Raw genomic sequence first — 11,504 nt, forward strand, 5'->3', positions numbered from 1 at the left:
GTGTCCTCCTTGTGGCCTCTATGGTGTGGGCTGTGCTCTGCCAGGGACAAGGGTGAGCTGAGACTGCTGGCAAGCAACCAAAACACATGAAATGGCTGTGCTAAACCTGTGCTGAGACATCCAGGGCATGTGAAATAGGAGTGCTGGAAGGTGCTCCACGTTGTGGCACCTCCTGTTATGATGCAGGCTGGTCACAGGTTTCCTCCAAGGTACAAGGTGCTGCAGTGAGAAATGCAGCATCTCCCCAAACTTTCCTGCTATGCGTGGGGATGCTGGTCCTATCAGCTCAGTCTGGGTGGGTGCTCAGTACCCTCCTCTGGGCCAGGAGCAATCCTGCTGATCTTGGGGGGGGCTTGGGGGCTCAGGCTCCTGCCACCATCCCTTTGCTGCTGACAGGGCAGAGAGGAGGCCGCAGGAAGGGACCAAGGACCCCTGTGGCACTGGATCCCCTGGGTGGTATAGGGGCAGAGGACTCCCTGGGATTCTTCTGGGCTGGGACAGGAGCCAGGAACTTCCATGGCACTGGAGCCCCTGGGCTGGGACAAGGACCAAGGACCCCCATGGCACCGGAGTCCCTTGCCTCACTGGGCACCCGTTCCCCCAGATAAGGACGAGGGACTCGGATCTTTGTGTTCCAGTGGCCGACCCTGGAAGTCATGGAAGCAGAAACCCCTTGGTGCTGCCAGCTGCAGGCCAGCCCAGCCGGCCCCAGAACGCGCCAGCTCCGTGCTCTGCTCCTGGCCCCTCGTTTGTGTTGGCACCAGCCAGAGAGTGAAGCCGGTTTAATTGGCAGTTGTGTTTGTGGCCAGGGTGTTATGAAAAGGTTTTCTGTCTCCCTCTGTAAGTTCCCCTGAATATGTTTTCACTCTTAATATAATATTCACTTCATTATTAGCTGAAAGAGGCTCTTTTCAGACAGGGCTTTTTTTTTCCTCTCCTTCCAAAAATACATCAAACTGCCCCTTCATGCAGTGCTACTCTGAGGGCTGGGATTGTCTACTGGGTGGGAAGTGAGAAACCCGACAGTAAATAGGATTTACACAGAAATTCCTTTCTTCCCCAGTGTGCTGGCACTGCTGGCTGGGTAATGGAGGAAGCGGCTGTTGCTTACAGGGTGATTTGGGGTACCTCACCTCCCCAGCAATGTGGTCACCAAGGGGATCCCCCCAAGCAGATCAGGGGCTCCCAGTGCCCTCAGCTGGTGTTTCCAGGTGCAAACCCCTCTAGCAGAGTTGGGACCCAGCCCCATGTGTGCTGAAAGCATTTCCCATGTGTGTTTCCAGTATCTGTCAGGTTTTGGAAGCTTGCTCTCTCTTGGGTGGGTTTGAGGGCATTGGGTGCAATTGGACCCCTGCATTGCCATCTTGTGTTGCTGCTCTTCATGACTTTGCAGCTTCCATAAGGCTTTTTCCTCCGGTTTTGAGAAAATCTCTTTGAAAATTCTGTGAGCTGTAGAAGCAGTGAGGGTGGTATTACATGCAGAGCATCCAGCCTGGCTCAGCCTTGGGGATCCAGGGGAAACATCTCTGCTTTCCTCTTGTCTGAGTTCCTTGAAGGGTACTCACAGCCCAGCCAAGCTCTGGGTTCAGTTGTTTGCCATATTTGGGTGGTTTTGCAGGGCCATGCAGCCCCGGGTGTCCTCACTCAATGTCCTCAGCCTAGCCCAGCTAGGAATATCTCATGCTGGGGCTGCTGTGGGGTTGTGCCATCTCAGCCCTGGCCCCAGCTACTTTTGGGATACCCTAAGACAGCCAATCACAGCGGGGGGAGGTGGGGGGGACACTGGGCCAGCTCTTGCACTATTGCTATGGAGCACTGGGGTCTCTGGGGACCTCCACACCTCTGTTCCGTCCCTTGAGGAGCTGTTATAAAAGCCCAGGGGAGCCCAAAACATGTTTTCCCTTTCCCTGAAAGCAATATAGACACAAATCTCCCCTCTCGGGGAAGATGCCAACAGCAGGAGCCTTCCCCAGCTCCACTGCCCCCATTCCCAGCCATCTTGGGAAAATCATTAGGGCTGGTACCATGTGCTGATAAATATCCAAGTTCTGTTCTTAACTGGGAACAATTAGCATTTGTTTCAGGATACCTCTGTTTCAGGATACAGCTGTGGCTCCAGAGCTGACAGAAGCATTCCCATCCAAGTAGGGCCCAAGGGAGCTCCCTAGGGATGATGCAGCTCCCAGGTAAGGATGCTCTTGGGAGGGGTCCAGCTTATGCATCCTCAACCCCTCACCTGGTCCTGACATTGGCAGGAAAGTGGGAGCTCCCTGATGATCCTGCACTTCTTTTTCCAGGTTTTGGGAAAAAAATAAATAAGATTTGAGCTGTTTTCTCTGGGGTTTTGGCAGTTTGTCCACCCGTTCCCATGCACATCTTGTGTTCAGTGTATCCTGGTGCCTCCCCTGTCTCTCCCACAGTGCAAAGCATCCTCTTGTGCGAAGCCAGACAGGAACTGTGCCTGACAGGCTCTGGGGGCTGATTCTGGAGGAGATAGTAGAGAAGGTTCTGGAGTTACATAGGCAAAGGAAGACTTCAGATTTTGCAGATTTTTTGGGTCTGAAAGCTGACGGTGGAAATACTGACCTGTGTCAGAAATGAGAAGTGTGGGGGGAAAGGTTGTGGTCATTCCAGGTGGAAGGGTCAGGAATGTGATGACTCCCAGCTCTGATACCCTTGGTGAGCCCAGAGGAGAGGGACAGTGGTGTCTCCCTGGCCTCCTATGTTGGATGCTGGAGGGACCAGTCCCAAATGTGGGCTTAGGAAGGCTGGAGCTAATGCAGGACCTGGGCTTGGAGCAACACAGGGAAAGGTGAATGGGGGAACCACTGGGGCTACACCAGCAGCACTCTCACCCTTGAAACTCTGGCTGCTCCAGATCCTGCACAGGGGGAGTGGGCAACCAGCTGCAGTGGGACACGAGATCCTGGAGCTAGACGATCTGTGGTTTGAGAGTCAAGGGGCTGAGGAGGAGGGGGAGGAGGAGGAGGAATGTGGCCTGGCTGACAGGGACAGGCTTGGTTTTCCATGGCTTCACATTTTCCTTCACTGGAGGTTTGCACTGAAGGTGGAAAATGTGGGAGAGGAGGGGTGTGGGGCCGCTGGGGGCTTTGGGATGTGACCTGCCTGCCAGGGCAGAGCCCATGGCAGGGACATGGACATGGTACATGCCAAAGCCCAGTGGATCTGAGAATTGTCCCCACTCAGGGTAGTTGGGGCCAGGAATTTGCTGGGAAGCAGGGCAGCTCCACAAGCTGCCTGGACTTCAGCTCCCATGGGATGGTCTGGCATCCCTGAGGCTGACATGTGATGGGAATGCTACAGAGGTGCCAGGGGACCCACCAGAACACGGAGCACAGGGCTGGACACAGGTTTGCTGCAGTACTGCAGCTCCCTCCCACCACCCAAGGCCATCCCCTGTGGCATGCAGATATCTCAAATCCCACTTAGACACCTTACTGCTGCTCCTGGGGTGTTTGCAGCAAACCTGTATTACTGGGAGCCATGAGCTGGCTGCAGAAACACTTGGACTCACCTAAGAGGGCAGCTGGATTCTGCCCTCAGTCCTGCCAACACAACCCTCTGACAGCCACAGTAGGGTGATCAGATATGACATTTCCATGGCCCATGGTTCTGCTGCAGATCTGGAGACAAGTTTGTTTTCCAGCCCTGGATTTTGGGAGTATGTAGAGCTGGTGGGACCTTCAGCTCTGCCAGCCAGCACCAACTCCCTTGCCTGTGGCTCCTTTTGTGTGGAACAGGATTAGGGACGGAAAGAGGAGGAAGGTAACTCAGAGTACCGTGGAGCAGGGCAAAAGCAGGAACATGCAGATTGAACATCAAGGCAAGAGGCTCAGCAGGGCACTCAGAGAGCCGGGATCTATTGTCTGCTGCTGCTCTGGGATGAGATCATGGAATCAGAATCACAGAATGGTTTGAGTTGGAAGGGACTTTAAAGATGATCAAGTTCCAAATTCCTTTCACTTCTGTTCACCAAACACCTTTCACTAGACCAGGTTGCTCCAAGCCCCATCCAGCCTCACCTTGAACACTTCCAGGGATAGGGATGTCACCTCTAGCTTGTGGCCTCCCCAATAACAGCTTTTGCTCTCCCCATCTCCTCCAGTGACTAGCACATGACAGGGAAATTTGTGCTATTAGCAGGGCCAGGAGACAGACAGGCTGGAGTTGGGGATGGGGACAGAGTAGAGCCACCCCAGAGCCCACCCCAGTGCTGCTGGAGTAGCCCAGGGATGGGTGACCCAGCTCACAGCCTTGGTGGCACAGCAAAAAGCTCATTTCTTCATCTCCAGGCTCCTGGCCAATGATGCCTGTGAGCCCTCACTGCAGCCACTGACCTTTAAACAAGGTGGTTGGAGAGATGGAGGTAGCAGAAATCCCTGAAAGATTATTTGTTTCTCACAAACTATATTTAGACACCATCAGCAAAACTCAAAAGTGCTGAGTTTGGCTGAATAAATCTGGGAGATTTGTGGTTTTTTTCCCCTCAAGGAGAACAGGATTAGCCAGCAAATAAGGAATTGTGTTTTTGTTTGACATACCTGAGGGTTTCCACTCCACGTTGCTGTTTTGAGCTCCTGGTGCCATGATGATGATGATAGACCTGACAAGGCACTGCCCCATCTTGTGAAGATATTTTTTGGAAAAGTTGCAGCTGGCTCCTCCACCATGGTGCTGCTTGCTTTCGTTGTTAAATTTTGGGTTTTTGAATATTTTCAGCGATGTTGGCATATTAGGGTGTTTTTGAGATAGAAGGAGATCACGCTGGTGCTGCTCCAGTGCAAAGTCCTTCCCTGGTGGAATGCACCCCTCCAGCTCCCTGCATGCACCAATGCTGCCCCAAGGGATGGGTACCTCAGGGAGCTGGGAGCATGCTCCTGACTGGGTGGACCTTCAGGGAATAGCAAGAGGTCACATTGCTTTTCTGAAACACCCTTGGATCATCTGGGGTGTAGTTCTTTGCTGGTTTGGATTCCCTGTGCCTAAATCCCATCTCCCCTAGGGAGACTGGGATCAGGTCTGAACTTCCCAAGTGGAGTGTTTGGGGGGCCAAGCAGGTGAGGGCTTTTCTGATCCCTGAGAGGTGTCAGCCCATTTGACCAGCTAGTGACAATGAAGAGCAGAATGACCCATCAAGAGCCTCCCATCTGGACATGAACCCATATTAAATATTAGACCCCGAATGTTTCTGGGGTGTGTCCTGCCTGGCTTCGTCTGGCCTCGCTGCTGGACCAAAGGCGGCAGCTGTGGCGTTTTCACCTGAGAGATACCTTTGGCCGGCTGGGTGCTGCAGCTGGGCACTCGGAACAGATCCAGGCAAAATAGGAACTCAGTTTACCTTTGGTGGAAAAGGTTCAGACGACAGTGAAGAGAAAAGGAGCGGGTTCTGCCATGGAGCTTAGATCCAGAGTTTATTGTAGCATGGTAGACTTCTGAATGTGGTAACAGCTCTCAGACAGACACACCGGCCGCATGGTCTCGTGTCCTTTTAAGCCCCGGGGACAGGGGGAGGGGAGGGACAGGTGAGGGCCAACCAGGTGTGAGCAGGGGAAGGCTCAGGAGATGTGGACACTAGGACAAACCAATGAGCCCAGGCCTGGGGGGCATCTGCCAATCACACGACGCCTTGCTGGAAGGTTTAAGATTGATGGGCAGCTCCCAGACAGGAGGGCAAAGGGGAAGGGGGAAAGGTTGGTGTACCTGAGGGGGATGGGATAGGTGAGGCAGGAAACCACACTGCAACAAACCCAAATCCTGTGGGTGATGGGAGGCAAAAGGGAAGAAGGGCTCTGGGTCCATCTCCAGCAGAGCAGAAAATTTTTTTACCCTAAACTTGTCAAAATTCTGCATCCCTTGAGCTGGCCCTGCCAGGACATCAGGCTCTGTTCTTTGAGAAATAAGGCTCTGGGGAACTCAGGTCCTTGAGCTGCAGCTCATCCACAGCAGCTCCTCTTCAGAGAGGGCCCAGGGAAGGTGGGGATGGAATTGTTGCACTGTAGCAGCTCTCTGGTGATCGGGTTAGACATGTCTGAGGAACTTTCTCCTTCCTCCTCTGGCCAAGTGAGAGATGAGGATCTCCTAGGCTTCTCCGTATGGAGAGGAGGAGAAGAGGTAGTACTCAAGGAGGAACCAGCTCAGGGAGGAGGATGCTGGGGCCAGATGGTTTGTCCAGAGCAAAGAGTGACCCAACCTTGGGTAGGAACCATCAGAATGATGCCTGAACATGGGCTGCTTCCATGGAATCAGAGAGTAGTTTGTATTGGAAGGGACCTTAAAGATCCTCTTGTTCCAACTTCCTGCCATAGACTGGGATGCCACCTATTAGAAGGTGTTTGTGACCCTGGAAATAAGGGAGAAATGCAGTATGGGGCTTCCCAGCACTGATAACTCTGTCCAGTAACTGGGAGGAGATATGCTCCCCCAAAGGTATCAGGGACAGCAGACCATCAGTTGGGGCTGCTCCTGCCTTCTCCCTGCACCTGGGCCCAGCTGTGTGGGGGAGCTGACACCAACTCAACCCAAGAGCCCTGGAAAAGCCAGGATTCTTCCTCCTGGTCCATGCAGCTGGAGAACCACAGCACCAATGGCATTGCCAGTAGGTGAGGACCTGGAGAAAGCCCTCCATGGCTGTGGGACACCCAGAGGAAGTGCCAGGTGACAGAGCCTTGAGGCTGCACTTGGAGACATGTGGTTGGTCTTGGCAACCAAGTGGGCAGCTTGGCCAAGTCAGTGGTGTGATAAAACCATTTCTAGCATGTTCCAAGAGCCCTCCCTGCTCCTGCAGCATACTGGGACTCAGGCTCAGCTCTCTGAGAATGTTCCTTCTTCCCAGGGGATGCTTTGACTGTGTCCAGCCTATTATTCTGTAAAAGGCTGAACCTGTGCAGAAGTTCCTGGCCCACGGCATCATTCAGTGTGACACAGCAATTCATCAGGAGGTGGCAGGGCTTGAGGGGGCTCCGACTCTACCCAAATTGCTTGGAAGAAGGTTTCTCTTCCAGTCCAGACTGGTGACCACAGTCTCTGACCAGGCAGTTGCCTCCTGGATTTTGCTGCTCTTTGAAAAGGCATTGAGGGTCCAGAGAGCATGAACAACCCAGGACACAGCTGCTATGGAGCATCTCCTACCCCCTCACAGGGTGCCCCCAGCCCTGGTGCAGTGGGGCTGAGTCCCAGCCCATGTTCTGCTTGGCTCCAGACTGCCCCGTGCTTCTCCCCTTCTTCTCTGGATTGTATTTATTTATTTATACAGTGAATGTAATAAAACTCCAGCAGGAAATGGAGGCGATTCCCTGCCATTCCCCACAAGCCAGCCCTGGGCCGGTGAACAAGGAGGCGCATTGTGCAGCATGGAGCCTCCTGCCAGCACCAAGCCTGTGGCTGAGGCTGAAGAAAGGACTGAGTGTGTATGTGAGCACTGGGACCTGGTGCCAGCACCCCCCCCAGGATGGAGGATCCTGGGGAAGAAACTTCACTTTGCAGGGCAAGCAGGGCTGGGGGTAAAAGGCTTCTGTGCTGGCTTGGGGTGTTGTCTGGGAGCACCACAGTGCCTGCTCCCAGCACAAGGAACCTCCTCGGCCCATCCTTGGGCTGCCAGGAAACAGAGGTGGGCACTGAAGATCACCTGAGGGGACACGTGGTGGCCCCATGGGCCAGCATGGGGGGGGGGGGGTATATGAGTAGCTCTTCCCGGGGCTGAGGCAGCTGGGAGGGAGCTCCAACCATTCACCTGCCTCTCTCAGGCAGCTGCTCCAATCTTCAGCTGCTGCCACCAGTAGGGTTCAGAGTGAATGGCTGCTGCTAGGGCTCACCTGGCTCCTGTCCCCCTAGAAGGGGTCTGCAGGGGTAAATGAGGTGGCTGAGGGTGGGATGTGGCTCAGTCCAGATTTCCCATTGATGGGAGAGATCCCATTGCTGGGGACAATTTTCTCAGTGCTGCCAGGAGCTGAAAGCAGCTCCATGTGCTGCCACCACACTCACCAGATAAAATAATGTGGGTGAGGTAGAGACACTGTCTTTCTCCTCCCTCGTTCTCCCAGCCATGGCTCCCATGGGACACACCACTGTCCTCCTGCCCCATCTGCTGAATCCCACAGCTGCATGCGGTCACCATCCCTGTGCCGGTCCCTCAGGCTCCCAGGGATCCTGGGGTTAAGGTCATGCCCTGAGCCCTGTGTCTCCTCCCTGATTTGTGTCACTGCTATGTGAATGGGGATGTCATGGCCCAGGGATACTGTGGCTAGGGCTGGGGAGGTGGGGGGCTGGCTGGCACCATGACCCACAAGTCCCCAGCTGGGGGGTGTTGGGGTGACAAGGCTGCAGAGAGCATCCCTGGTAATGTCACACATGTCAGCCTGCATCCCTGACTCCTGGCTACAGTGTCCTTGCACCATGGGCTGAGTTGTAACCACAAATACCTGCAGAGAACCAGAGGCCAGGAGGTGACTGGGACACTGCCTGGGGACACTGTTTGTGCTCCACCTGCTTGTTTGGGGGCCAGACCCCAAAATCCCCATCTTTCTCCACTACGCCACCTGCCCATGACACGGAACCTGCCCAGGGGCACAGAGAACAGTTGTCCTATGGTGGGCACAGTCTGTTGCACATGTGTGTGCCTTGGTATCACACAGGATTGTGCCTGGGGCAGGAGGAGCTTGGGCTTGAGGATCACTCGTGGTGATCCTGGTGTCCCCAAGGAGATGGTGGCTGGGGCAGGGGTAATCTGCCTCTCTGGCTGGGTGGGTGCCAGTCCACAGCCCCATGGGTTGCTCCCAGAATGGACCCCTCCACCTGCTCACCAGCCCATCCGGCCTGGCACTGGCATCCTTTTGAAACTGAAGCCACTGGCCTTTTGCACAGCAATTCCTGTGAAATTCTTCAGGAAGGGAAAATTATCCCTCCCAGATCCCTGCAGGACTGTGCCATTTCCTGCTTCCAAGCTGGCAGGTAGGGCACAGGATGCCCAGAGCCCTGGCTCACATGGACATGGCCTGTCCTTGTGGATTCCTCTCCCTGCCCCCAGCCCATGCCTCTCTCTACGAGCCAGGCACTGGTGGGAACTGGGACCACTCGGGATCTGGGGCATCGTCAGGTCAGAGGCAAGGGCGGTGATGGCATGGAGCCCCCCACCTCCTTGCAACAAGTCCTGCTGCCCTCGCCAAGGCTAGGCAGAGCAGCACCCACAGTCCTGCCACAGTTACACCACCCCCTTCCCAAATCCATTGCCCAACTCCATCTTCCGATGCCCTGCCGTTATACATCCTCCCTGCCCTATTGCCCCCTCCCCTGCCCCGCTGACCCCTTCCCCAAGTTGATTACCTCCTCTTTGGATCAATCACCTCCTCCCTTGCCCACTCCCTTCTCTGATCCATCACCCTCTCTCAGGCTCTGTTGCCTCCCTCTCCAGCTTCATCACCCCCTCCTCTACTCTACCGCTCCTTCCCCACCTCCATAACTCTCTTCCCTACTCCATCACTCACCCAGTTCCATTTCCCCAACTTCTCTCCCCTCCCTCTCCTCACATCCATTGCCTCCTCTCTTGCTCCATCACCCTTTCCGCAGCTCCACCATCCCTTCCCTTGCACTACCACCCCACCTCCACTGCCCCCTCCCTGACTCCGACCAGGGCTGTCCCCATCTCTGGTGCTAAGAGCTTCCCCCAAGCCCTTCCTCCAAGAAAGACGCCCTCCCCGCTGCCATGGCTGGACAGAGGGGCACTGCTGCAGCCTCCTGTACCCGGGGGGGGGGGGGGGTGGGGGGTGGGGGCAGCCAGTGGATTTTTTCCGTTCATCCCCTCCCCTTCCGAGGCTCTCGCACAGGTTTCAGGCGCTGTTGACGGGAAGAAAGGAAATGGGGCAAAGCTCTGCCAGGAACCACAGGCTCCCGGGCTCCGGCGATCCGTCCCGCTGGCCTGCCTGGCCGCTTCCCGGGCAGAATTCCTGAGCAGTTCTGAGAGCCCTTTCTTTCTGCTATTGATCTTGGATCCACAGCGCAGGGTCACTTCCAAGACCGTAAATCTCTGTGTTGCTCTACCTGGGGTACTTGTTTTCACTGTGGGGCTCCCAGACCTGCTGGAGATCTCGGCTTCTGTTCGCGGCCGGGATGTCCCCACTCCTGCACTGTCCCCTCCCCGCCGTCCGTGCGCTACCCAGGCGTGCGAGCAGGCAGGGACAAGTCACTTCTACATCAGGCACAGGCAGTGGGGCAGTGCAAGGGCAAGGCTTGGGGTGCTGGTGGTACCTCCTGATATCCCCTGCTTACCTGTGGGGTGAGATGAAGCTCCAGGAAGGTCCTTGGGGCTCAGGCAGGGCTTGGGCACCCCGAGGAGTACCTGGGGGTTGGTGCACCGAAGAGGGAGGAGCACCTCAAGGTGCAGGGCAGAGGTTAGGGGCAGCCACACCTCTACAACGAGCCCCTTGATTCCAAAAATCCATGTGTTGCTCTTGGCCAGGCTGCAGTAACAGGAGCCAAGAGCAACAGTTTTACATATTAAAGGAAAATGAAATTAAAATATATTTATTTGTGCCCTCTTCCCCCCCAACCTTTCATAGTCCAGGTGGAGGGCACCCATGGGGGGTAGCCAGGAAGTTGGGGCTAGGATCCCGGGTCTCATCCAGCCCCTGCCTGTGCCCACCACCCATCCAGAACCCTCACTGGGCAGCCAGGGCTGGGTCAGAGACATTTCAGGTTTTCCAGGTGATGCTTCCCAGCTTTCCTTCGCAATCAATTTCTTGAAGGAAAGCCTTAGTGGCCACAGTTATATTTGGGGTGTCCTGGAGTGATGGCAGTGATTGCCTTGCGTCCCTCACCTCACACAGGACACATGCCCTGGGTCTGGGGGTTGGAGAGATGAAGGACCAAGGAAAAGGTCCCAGCACACTGCAGGTACCACCTCCATCCCCATCACTTTGCTGCTCAGCCATGTGTGACAATTTGTCCCCAGAGCTGCACCACAGCACAAACTACCCCCAAACAGCCATTTGTTAGAGTATGAAGCCCCCCTGAAGCTTTGTGTCGCTAGGCACACAGGACAGTGATTTCTGAAACACCCCAGAGCTGGTGGCCAAGGTGAAAAACATCCCAAAATCCCAAATAATCCCAAATATCCCCCAATAATCCTTTTCACAGGGCCCCGGAGCCAATTGTGGAGACACCCCATGTTAGAGGGAAATTCCGGGGTGACGCCTTATCTCGTGCTCCGTTACATGGTTGATAAGCAGCTCCCATGGAATTTCCCTATAGTGCCGGATCCAGGATGTTTGGATCCTGCACAGTGGGTGTCAGTGATTAGGAGCCGCGCTGACAGGTTGTTATGCTGTTACTAAAGAAATCGCAGGGCTGTGGGAATGCCTAGGAATGGCTGGATGCCCGGACCCCCTGGCGCCAGCCAGGCACTGGATGCCAGATGTCCTGCAGGACACTGCAGGGACCCTGCTGGAATCACCCCAGGGTGGACAAGCTGCTCCAAAAGGGGTGCTGGAGAT

The sequence above is a fragment of the Agelaius phoeniceus genome, chromosome 20, assembly GCF_051311805.1.
Source record: "Agelaius phoeniceus isolate bAgePho1 chromosome 20, bAgePho1.hap1, whole genome shotgun sequence".
Lineage (NCBI taxonomy): Eukaryota > Metazoa > Chordata > Aves > Passeriformes > Icteridae > Agelaius > Agelaius phoeniceus.